This window comes from Saccopteryx leptura, chromosome 1, assembly GCF_036850995.1.
Source record: "Saccopteryx leptura isolate mSacLep1 chromosome 1, mSacLep1_pri_phased_curated, whole genome shotgun sequence".
NCBI classification, from domain to species: Eukaryota; Metazoa; Chordata; class Mammalia; order Chiroptera; family Emballonuridae; genus Saccopteryx; species Saccopteryx leptura.
In genome coordinates this window covers 328,714,399-328,726,882 of record NC_089503.1, presented here as the reverse complement: position 1 = coordinate 328,726,882, position 12,484 = coordinate 328,714,399, and positions in this window count along the sequence as shown.

Genomic DNA, 12,484 nt, shown 5'->3' with positions numbered 1-12,484 from the left:
CTTACTGTCAATTATAAATGTATATATTGCAAATGTTATAAAAATATCTTTAATAGACATTTAACTGATCACAATAGCAAAACAATGTATTTCCTCATTCATGCTTTATAAACAAAACTGGAAATGCTGAAAGTCAAACTTCTATCACTTTTAGTTTGGGAGTCTCCCAGCTCATGAATAGTTATTTTACTGTTCAATAAAATATTCATATCACATAAAGTTCTCTGATTTTTTTTTTTTTTTTTTTTGTATTTTTCTGAAGCTGGAAACAGGGAGAGACAGTCAGACAGACTCCCGCATGCGCCCGACCGGGATCCACCCGGCACGCCCACCAGGGGGTGATGCTCTGCCCCTCCGGGGTGTCGCTCTGTTGCGACCAGAGCCACTCTAGCGCCTGGGGCAGAGGCGAAGGAGCCATCCCCAGGGCCCGGGCCATCTTTGCTCCAATGGAGCCTCGGCTGCGGGAGGGGAAGAGAGAGACAAAGAGGAAGGAGAGGGGGAGGGGTGGAGAAGCGCTTCTTCTGTGTGTCCTGGCCGGGAATCGAACCCAGGACTTCTGCACACCAGGCCGATGCTCTACCACTGAGCCAACCGGCCAGGGCTGATTTTTTTTGACTAACCAAATGTTAAAAGGATTTATGCCTGACCGCGGTAGTGGCACAGTGGATAGAGCATCAAACTGGGACATGGAGGACCCAGGTTCAAAACCTGGAGGTCGTCAGCTTGGGCACGGGCTCATCTGGTTTGAGCAATGTTCACCAGCTTGAGCCCAGGGTTGCTGGCTTGAGCAAGGGGTCACTCAGTCTGCTGTGGTCCCCCTGTAAAGGCACATATGAGAAAGCAATCAATGAACAACTAAGGTACCATAGCGAGGAATTGATGTTTCTCATCTCTCTCCTTTCCTGTCTGTCTGTCCCTATCTGTCCCTCTCTCTGTTTCTCTCTGTCTCTGTCATAAAAAAAAAAAAAGATTTACAAGAACATTAAACAATGCCATTCTTCTTACCAAATTTTTCCCCTAGATTAATTTTACAAAAATATACTATTTATGTTAACAGGCTTTTACAATAGTCATTTTCAATAACTATTTTATTTTAGTTTTAATTTTTAACATGGTAAATAAATATTGATAGATAAAACCCATATACAATAGCTCTTCAGAAGCGTCTCAAAGTCTAAGACTACAAAAATTTTCTGGGACCAAAATGTGAGAACCAGCAGATGAAAAGGAGTTCCTTCCTCTACATTGTAGGAAAACAAAACAAAAACACATGTTTCCCCTTTCACTACTCCTGTGGACCCCTAGTTCCAGGGAACACCCATGATGACACCAGTAGGCAACATCTTTGAAAGAGAGGACTCTGAGTGAGGCCGACACCAATAACAGGATATAGATCTATAGATACAGTTCCAAACTATGTTTTCAATTTTCACTTCCGTCCCACATTTAGTCCAAGTCCAAACCAGAATTATCCTCTAGCAATTTCTGGTTCCTAAGAAACTAAGATCTTTATCTGATTCTCCTGGTATAATTCCCCATTCAAACAGATCTCTGGCATACTCTATTGTGACCCTTATATTTCTAATGCCACTACCCCAGAGGTCTCTTTTACATAAGGCTATTATTTCTCAGTGGTATGGCTTTTCTCTGGAATGTCAAATATATTTTATAGCAAGTGCTATCTAACTCTGATATATTGTTAGGGGTTGGCTGCAACGCTGTTTAAGAAGGATTCTGAGGCATTTCAGGCTTAGCAAGACAAATGCCATAATTGATTAGTGGTCTACCCTCGGTTCTAGAAGAAAAGTGTTAACTTATGTGCTGTGTATTTGCTTACTATGTGAAATCAATTGGAATTTCTATGGTCAAACAGATGTAGAGCAAGACAATTTATTGCCCAGGTAAAAATTACATAGAAATAAAGTTATTATGATCAGATATCAACAATAATTCACCCTTATAAACAAACTCAGTTGACTTATAATATAAGCAGAGATTTTAATATTCAAAGAAACAAATAAATTTAGAAGAATGTAAGAATTGCCTTAGAGGTTTGCAATAGCATATCCCGGGTATCTATATATCAGAAGACTCTTTTTACCTTTCCCATGAACTAGGATAGATGTTAACTACCCTTGACTTTGGCACTTTTAGGACTTCGGCTAGAACTTACATTCAGAAACAATCTCCTTACAATGAAATTTCAGAAGGTGAATTTTAGAGATGCCAGCTGTGGTTCTTGACATCTACCAGATGTTATGGCTGTTGCTGCAAGTGTAGCTTTTGCTACAAGTTTTTGATTTCTCTACAATGTATCATCTTGTTTGTGTATTTAGTAATTAATCACGGAGAAAAAAAAATCATAGATACAGAGAACAGGCTGATGTTGGCCAGAGATGAGGGGTTGAGGGTAGATAAAATGGGTGAAGGTGATCAAAAGGTATAAAAAGCAAACAATAGAAGGAGAAGAAAAAGAAGAAGGACACAAGCTGTTGCCAGTCTGACTTTCTCCATGCTTGGAAGGCAGTACAGACAACTATATATTTCTTTAGAATGTGTTCCTATGACTATTAATTCTCCACACCACTGCCTTAGCTGTGATACAAGGTGACAATATAGTCCTTTAAATTACATTTTGTTGATAAAATAGAAGAATTTTCAGCTTCTTTGAGAACAAGGCCCAGGAACTGACAAGAACACTAACTTGTTCCTTTGCGAATTTGCCTTCTTATCATTTTGCCAGTGAGGAGGTGTACAAAGGAAAGCAAGTGATGCCTGGTGCTAATAAATCTGGCTCTAAGTACAGCCTTGAGAAGAGATTGGGAGGTGGGCGGAAGCAAAACCAGAAAATACTATTATAGAATTTGTTCTGTTGGAAACAAAAGGATACTTAGTGTTTTGGAGATATATATATTTGCAGCACAATTTCTGCAAAGATATGGCTCTAAAATGAAATTCTTTTAGTTTTTTATTTTATTTTTTTTTAAAGACAGAGAGAGAGTCAGAGAGAGGGATAGATAGGGACAGACAGGAACAAAGAGAGATGAGAAGCATCAATCATCAGTTTTTCGTTGTAACATCTTAGTTGTTCATTGATTGCTTTCTCACATGTGCCTTGACCGTGGGGCTACAGCAGACTGAGTAACCCCTTGCTCGAGTCAGCGACCTTGGGTCCAAGCTGGTGAGCTTTGCTCAAACCAGATGAGCCTGTGCTCAAGCTGGCGACCTTGGGGTCTCAAACCTGGATCCTCTGCATCCCTGTCCGACACTCTATCCACTGCTCCACCGCCTGGTCAGGCTAAAATGAAATTCTGACAATATAATCACAAATAACGCCAGTGAGAAATAAATTGGGGGCCTAAACACATATAGAATTTCATAGTTTACTTTTATATGCATTCAGCATCATAGGTCAGACCACAAAGCTCATGTACCAAAGATAGTGATGTGAACCAGAAGCAATGCCAGTTATTGTTTTATTGATGAAGATGAAAAGTCACAATGAGTAAAAACTTGCTCTCTTAATCCCCAACAAAACCTACAAATAATATCAAAAGGACATTTTAAATCTCATTTAAATATATAGGAAAGCAAGAAATATTCCAAAATACATTATTAAATAGATGAATCTGTAGAATTTAGATAAAGAAAATGGTGAACATTACAAAATAGCATAGTTTTTTAAGAATAAGTCTTGGAACTTTTATGCCGTCTAAGAGTGATGAATTTGAATTCTGAAATTCCATAAATAAGGTGGCATTCATTCTATGACCTTCCCTTGAAGTGAGAGGAGTAAAATGGCATTTAAGACAACCAGACTCAAAGGTATATGTTAACTCTCTTTTGTAAAATGAATGAATCAGACTGTTGGATGTCCCTAAAATCTCATCTAGCTCTAAAATTTTTATATCTAAGATCCTAATGTATCATTGTCACTAGCTTATCACAAGAATATATCCTTTATTCTTCTTAACAAATTTTGTTATTAATTGAATAAAGCCTTAATCATATTTTTCAAACTTATAGATGACAAGCAATGGCAGAAATAACAAGGTTGAATGACACATTTAATTTCTGAAATAATCTCAACTGGTTAGAACAGTTTGTTCTTCTTGGTATCTTCGGGGCTTACTACAAAGGCTGGCATAGGAGACCTCAAACACTATTTGCTGAAGGAATAATGAATAAGTGGGTCAAACTAGCAAGGTGAAATTTAACAAATAAAATTAATTTGTTCAGGTACAGGATAAACTAAGCCTGCTTTGATAGCAATTTAGATAAATACCGGTCAGATACAGTTCATTACCAGCTCAATTTAAAATGAGAGTCCAATTAACAGAAGTATAATACCTAGGGAAATTAATCTCACTGTCATCGACTCTGGTCAGACTATGTGTAAAATTCTAAATTCCTTCTGGGCATCACTCTCTAAAGCTGACCTTGGCAATTAGAGATGGTGGCCAGGCTATTTAAATATCTGAAAATCTTGTTGGGAGATATAATGGAAAGATCTGAGATGTTTAACGTGGAAAAGGAAAAACGAGAAGGACATGCTTTGAATATTCGAAGAGTTGTCATGAGAAAGATATATTAGAGTCATTCGGTGGGTCACCTAAGAAAAGAATATGGAAGCCACAGGGAAACATCTTGCTTTAGTATAAGGAAAGAATTTCTAAGAGATCTGTCTGAAAATGAATTAATCTGCCTTGCAAGGAAGGGAACACTTCATCATTTTAAGTGTTCAAGCAAAAAGTATAATTTACCAGGACCTTGCAGAAAAATTATCGCTGTGAATGGATATTTGCATGGATGATCTGAAGAACCGTTTCCTGACTTGATATTCTGTGTGATTTGCTGCCTCTCTCTTCAATATCATCAAAATCTCCTTTTCACTGACTTAATTTTCATTTTATGAAATGTGTTATCAGGTCTCTCTTTGTTCCTGCTACTATTATCCTCATTTGCTCATGAGGTAGTTTTAAACAATCTGACTTCCTTTGCAAGAAAAAGGGGGTAAATCCCCTCTTAAAAGTCACATCTTTGCTCTACTAGTCAGTGGGCTTCCGTTTATTTTCATTCTCTTTGTGTAGAGAGATTCTTAATTATTCTATCCCCTATACCTTCTTGTATCTCTTATTTCTATTTTTTTTCAGTTTCATCTTCTCCTTTACTGATCTTTTTTCTCTACTTTTTTTTTCAAAAATTTCAGATCCTTTTTTTTAAAAGAAAATTGATTTTTTAGAGAAAAAAGAAGGAAGAGAGACACATAGAGAGAGAAACATGGACTTGTTCGACTTGCTGTTTCGTTTACTTGTACAATCACTGATTGTCTCCTGCATATTCTCTGACCAGGGATGGAACCACAGCCTCAGCGTGTTGGGACGACACTTGAACCAATTCAGCTGCCCAGCCAGCACTTTCTTTCTCTTCTTCCACTCATAAGTAATAGTGCTTTCTTAAGGAATTGATGCTTTCTATGTATAGGATTGTTACATCTCTTACCACAATAAGTAATGTGAGCAATGTAATTTACATCGTCTCTGTCTTTGTAGTTTCTCTACAGGGATAAATATTAAATACAATGACAAACAGTGAAGAGTCCCCCTTATCTGTGGTGTATATGTTTCAAAACCCTGAGTGGATACCTGAAACCATAGATAGTGTCAAACCTTACATATACTATGTTTTTCCTTTACATATATACCTATGATGAAATTTAATTTATAAATTATGCATAGTAAGAGATTAACAATAATAACTAATGCTAAAATAAAACAATAACAATAAACTGTGATAAAAGTTATGTGAATGTGATCTGTCTCTAGAAATATATTATGATAACTGTACTCACCCTTTTTCTTGTGGTGTATTGGTGAAACCATTCCATAGACAAGATGGCTGTCAGCCATGCTTTCTGATTGTGTAGCCAGAACCCAAGCAGATAATTTTGTTTTTGTTTTTGCGAGTATTTGAGTTCTTCGCTCTGTATATATACTACACTTGGCTTTGTTGTATGTCCTAAGTGTTACCATGTAGTACCAGTTAATCTGTCCTTCCATATTTTATGCCCTGGTGCCACCTTTACACTTATGAATGTAGATTTTATTGGGCATCTTCTTCTGGAAGAGCCTCGTTCCATCACAACTGAAGACTTGCTTTAGATGACATCCTTCCTCCTTAATCAGTTTCTTCAACTCTGCCAGAAACATGGCACCAGCTTCTTTATCAACAGATACAGCTTCTCCAATAACTTTTATATTTTTCACTCCAAAACTGTTCCTGAAGCTGTATAACCATTTCTGTCTTGCAGTAAATAGTTTATGTCACTCATTTCAGGGAGTCTCTTGCCAAAGTTTTTGTATATGTACAGTGCTTTCTGGCCTAACACATTGCCATCAATTGGAACACATTTTCTGTTCATGTTTTTCGCCCACAAATATAATGTCTGTTCCATTTTAACTAAGCACTTATCACACATAGTGGCTGGAACTTTTTTTAAATTAATTTTTATTGATTGATTTTAGAGAGAGTGAGAGAGACGTTGATTTGTTGTTCCACTTATTTATGCACTCATTCATTGATTCTTGTGTATGCCCTGACTGGGGATTAAACCTTCAATCTTTGTGTATCAGGAGGATGCTCTAACCAACTAAGCTACCTGGCCAGGACTATTGCTGTAACTTTTGCAGTTTCAAGTGAGACAGAAAAATTTGCATAAATTTCTTTTTCCTTTTTCACGATTTAACAAATAAAGGAATCTTTCTTTCCTTAGATCTTAGCAACCTCAGCAGAATTCTTTTTTTTTCCTTAAGTCAAGAATTTTTTACCTTTTTACTTCAAGGAAGAAATTTATGTCTTCTCTTTGGCATATCTGAATTGCAGCATAAGTACTCTTGTGCTTTGGGGCCATTACTAAGTAAAATAATGTTGCTTAAACACAAGCACTGTGATATAGCAACAGCCCATCAGATAACCTGTAAACCCAAGCTCCATCTCACATGACAGTGGGCAAACGCGAGATTTCAACACACTACTTACTCATAACGGCGAACAATTTAAAACTTATGAATTGTGGGCCCTGGCCGGTTGGCTCAGCGGTAGAGCATCGGCCTGGCGTGCGGGGGACCCGGGTTCGATTCCCAGCCAGGGCACATAGGAGAAGCGCCCATTTGCTTCTCCACCCCCCCCCCTCCTTCCTCTCTGTCTCTCTCTTCCCCTCCCGCAGCCAAGGCTCCATTGGAGCGAAGATGGCCCGGGTGCTGGGGATGGCTCCTTGGCCTCTGCCCCAGGCGCTAGAGTGGCTCTGGTCGCGGCAGAGCGACGCCCCGGAGGGGCAGAGCATCGCTCCTTGGTGGGCAGAGCGTCGCCCCTGGTGGGCGTGCCGGGTGGATCCCGGTGGGGCGCATGCGGGAGTCTGTCTGACTGTCTCTCCCCGTTTCCAGCTTCAGAAAAATACAAAAATAAAAATAAAAAATAAAAATAAAACTTATGAATTGTTTATTCTTGGAATTTCCCATTTAATATTTTTGGTCTGCAGTTGACCTCTGTAACTGAAACCAGGGGAAAAAAAACTTCAGATAAAGGGGGATTACTGTACTGACATGTTTTGCAATACCCATTTTATAATTGGTTAGTTGTATTTTCCAATTTGAGTTTGAAAAGTACTTCAAATTTTATTGTTTAGTTTTCCTGGTAAACAAGGAAAAATTCTTCAAATTTTATTAAAAGAGGTTTATTTGGAGGTAAATTTACAGAGTCATATCTTAGATCAGTGAAATCATCAATCCACATTATAGATATTAGAATATTTCATTAGCTTTTGAATTAAAAATAAATCTGAGGATGGTATCATAATCATGGACCTAGTGTAACTGAAAAGAGCTTGAGTCTTTCCCACATAATTTACATGTCAAAATTTGACTTAAATGTATAGACATAAGCTATAGAAAATTTTATATGGAATTGAAGCTCCATTTTCCAAGTTTACCCAGTTTGCTCTTAACAGGAATTGCTTTTCTTTCATTCAAAGATCACTTGTGCTGTTTACAATTATGCTATACATATATTATGTAAAGCTTCTCTAATATGTATCAGATGTTGTCCAGCACTAAATCCTTCCCCATCCAAATTCTGATTCCCCATCTAAAAAAGGAAAACTTCAGTTGGGGTATATGGTTACTAGGTAGATACAGATGCTTTAAATCTCATGATCTCAGAATCGGAACAAATGTGTGCCCCATGTGCCCTCATTAAAGGCCTAAACCAGAGGTATCCAATAGAACTTTTGGTTAAAGTGAAAATAGTTTCTCCATACTATTTTATAAGTAATGAGCCACATCTGGCTAGTGAGCACTTTTGTGACTGAAGGACTAACTTTAAAATTTCATTTAACTTTTTAAAAGTCTGTATCTTTTATGGAGCAGTTTTATATTTCCAGCAAAACCGAGAGGGAGGTACAGAGATTCCCCATATACTCTCTGCTCCTACACATGTTCGCCTTTCTATTAACATCCCCCACCCAGTGGTATATTTGTTAAAATTGCTGAATCTACCTTAACTCATCATAGCCACTCGAAGTCCATAATTTACATTAGAACTCACCCTTGCTATATATTTTGGATAACAGTCCTTTATCAGATATATCTATTGCAAATATTTTCTCCTAGTCTGAGGTTGGTTTTCTGTTCTCTTGACATTTACTTTTGCAAAGCAGTTTTTAATTTTAGTGAAGTCCAGCTTATAAATTATTTATAATGTTTCATGCGTTGCCTTTGGTATTGTATCTCTAAAGTCATTGACAGACCCGAAGTCACCCACATTTTCTTCTGTTGTCTTCTAGGAGTTTTATAGTTGCATTTTGTGTTTAAATCTGTAGTCCATTTTCAGTTCCTTTTAATGAAGGGAATTAAGGTCTGTGTCTAGATTCACTGCTTTTGTACATGAATGCCCAGTTATTCCAGTAGCATTAGTTGAGAAGACTATCTTTGTTCAATTGTAGTGCCTTTGTTTCTTTTTCAAAGATTAGTTGACCATATTTAAGTGGGTCTATTTCTGGGCTATCTCTTCTGTCCCATTAATGAATTGTTTATTCTTTCACCAATACCACACTGTCATGATTACTGTAGCTTTGTAATAAGTCTTAAAATCAGGTAATGTCAGTCCTCCAACTTTGTCCCTCTTCTTCAATATTGTATTGGCTAGTTTGGATCTTTTAGCACTCCATATAAACTTTAGAGTCAGTTTGTTGCTATCCACAGAATAACTTGTTAGGATTTTGATTGAGATGGCATTGAACCTATTGACCAGATTGAGAAGAACTGGCATCTCCACACTATTGAGACTTCCTATCTATGAACGGGGTATGTCTCTCCACTTATTTACTTCTTTGATTTGTTCATCAGAGTTTATAGTTTTTTTTTCATACAGATCTTGTAAATATTTTTTTATTTTGGTTTATACCTGTTTCATTCTGGAGGGGGGCAGAGGTTCTAATAAGGATCTTGTGATTTACACTTAAAATTCCACCTGACCAGGCAGTGCTGCAGTGGATAGAGCATCGGACTAGGATGCAGAGGACCCAGGTTTGAAACCCCAAGGTCGCCGGCTTGAGTGCAGGCTCATCCAACTTGAGCACGGGCTCACCAGTTTGAGCACAGGGTCGCTGGCGTGAGTGTAGGACCATAGACATGACCCCATGGCCGCTGGCTTGAGCCCAAAGGTCACTGACTTGAAACCTAAGGTCGCTGGTTTGAGCAAGGGGTCACTCCCTCTGCTGTAGCCCCCTCCCCCATCAAGGCACATATGAGAAAGCAATCAATGAACAACAAAGGCACTGCAACAAAAAATTGATGCTTCTCATCTCTCTCTCTTCCTGTCTGTCTGTCCTTATCTGTCCCTCTCTCTGACATTCTCTCTGTCTCTGTCAAAACAAAAAAATTAAAATTCCACTTATTTTTGCTGGCACAGTTTCATTTAATTTTAATTAAATTTAAATAGCTTACTCTGGCTAGTGGTTACCATTTTAGACAGCACAAGTCTAGTCTACTGAAAATACAATCATAAATTATTCCTTTTTTATGAATTATTTATTTTTAAGAAATAAATGTAAATGTTATTACTGTACCAAAGTTTAATGCTACAGCAAAACGTTTACACTGACTTATCCCTTTAACATTTATGGAGTATATAAGGCACTATGTATTAGTTGTCTTATTAAATGTTAAGAAGAATTTAGGAGCTTATTTAGAAGCTCAGAACTCTGAAAGGCAATAAGTTAAAATTAAAATATTATATATTTTTGCTTGCTCTTAGAGACATCTGAATAAGTAATTGTGAATTTAAAATATATAGAGCTATAGTGGGGATTTTAAAAGGTTTCACTAAAGAATTTTTTTTTTTGGATTTTTCTGAAGCTGGAAACGGGGAGACAGTCAGACAGACTCCCGCATGCGCCTGACCGGGATCCACCCAGCATGCCCACCAGGGGGCGATGCTCTGCCCATCTGGGGCGTCGCTCTGTCGCCTGGGGCAGAGGCCAAGGAGCCATCCCCAGTGCCCGGGCCATCTTTTGCTCCAATGGAGCCTCGGCTGAGGGAGGGGAAGAGAGAGACAGAGAGGAAGAAGAGGGGGAGGGGTGGAGAAGCAGATGGGCGCTTCTCCTGTGTGCCCTGGCCGGGAATCGAACCCGGGATCTCCACACGCCAGGCCGACGCTCCACCACTGAGCCAACCGGCAGGGCCTGAAGAATTTTTATTAAGCAGCAACATCATAGAAGAATAAGTTACAAACCAAAGGGGGACAGGATAGATTGAGGAAGAGGACAGACATTTCAGAAATGTGATGGAGTTCTGAATGGGTTTGGTATGTCTAGAACGCAGCATGCTATTCCACATGTGCTGTGCAGCAGCAGAGGATGCTGCTGGAAAGTAGAGTTCAGGCTGGTCCAGAGAGACTTACATGATTAGTAAGAATTTAGATGCAAATTTGTCACATAGTACATTATATTTCTCCTACTGTTATAACTTTTATCCTCTGTATCAGGGGTAGTCAACCTTTTTATACCTACCGCCCACTTTTGTATCTCTGTTAGTATCTAGTAAAATTTTCTAACCGCCCACTGGTTCCACAGTAATGGTGATTTATAAAGTAGGGAAGTAACTTTACTTTATAAAATTTATAAAGCAGAGTTACAGCAAGTGAAAGCATATAAAAATAATTACTGGCCCTGGCCAGTTGGCTCAGTGGTAGAGCGTCAGCCTGGCGTGCAGAAGTCCCGGGTTCGATTCCCAGCCAGGGCACACAGGAGAAGCGCCCATCTGCTTCTCCACCCCTCCCCCTCTCCTTCCTCTCTGTCTCTCTCTTCCCCTCCCTCAGCCGAGGCTCCATTGGAGCAAAAGATGGCCCAGGCGCTGGGGATGGCTCCTTGGCCTCTGCCCCAGGCGCTGGAGTGGCTCTGGTCGCAGCAGAGCGATGCCCCGGAGGGGCAGAGCGTCGCCTCCTGGTGGGCGTGCCAGGTGGATCCCAGTCGGGCGCATGCGGGAGTCTGACTGTCTCTCCCTGTTTCTAGCTTCAGAAAAATACAAAAAAAAAAAAAATACTTACCAAGTACTTTATGTCGGATTTTTACTAAGTTTGGCAGAATAAATCTTTATAAAACTACTTACTATGGTTAAATCTATCTTTTTATTTGTATTCAATACTTTGGTTGCTCTGCTACCGCCCACCATGAAAGCTGGAACACCCACTCGTGAGTGGTAGGGACCAGGTTGACTACCACTGCTCTATATGAATTACTTTTTTAAAATTCTGCTTTATTAGAGTTACAAGTTATTTATGGCAAGATATGTCTGCCTTATCTATCACTGCACTCCATGGCAATTGGTAAAGAATCAGAGAGTGTGTGTTGTGTGAATGAATGTTTCTACTTGTTCTGAAGCTTGATGCCCTTTGAAACCACACCACCTGCCATCATTCACGTTACCCTCTTGACTTGACTTCTGGTTTTCCTCTTGGTTGGCACTCACATTGCCAGTGTGGCTGTTTGGTGGCAGTACTGACAGGTTTTATGACTGTATTCTCTGCATTTTAAAGAAAGTTGGGAATTTTACTAGAAAAGTACATGTATGGTATTGAATGAGTCACCCAGAATAAAATATTGAGATAGAAAAAGACCTGAAATAACTCCCTTTCTTAAACTCTATAAGGCATGCAGTTAAAAGGAAAAAAAATTAAGTGAAGGGTGAGGTATCAATATAAAAGTAAAAACAAGAAAAGGTCCTGCAAAATATCTACTTCTAACTGATTTCAGTGTAAAGGAAAACACAATAAACATGCCCCTCACTTCCTCCATTTTACCCATAACCTTATACACTTACTACTTTATGTTTATATTTCTTCATTATTTGATGGGGCTAATTAACCCCATAAGAAAAATAGGAAAGACTCTAGAATACATGAAAGTCATTTCCAGCCTTTATGGCATTCT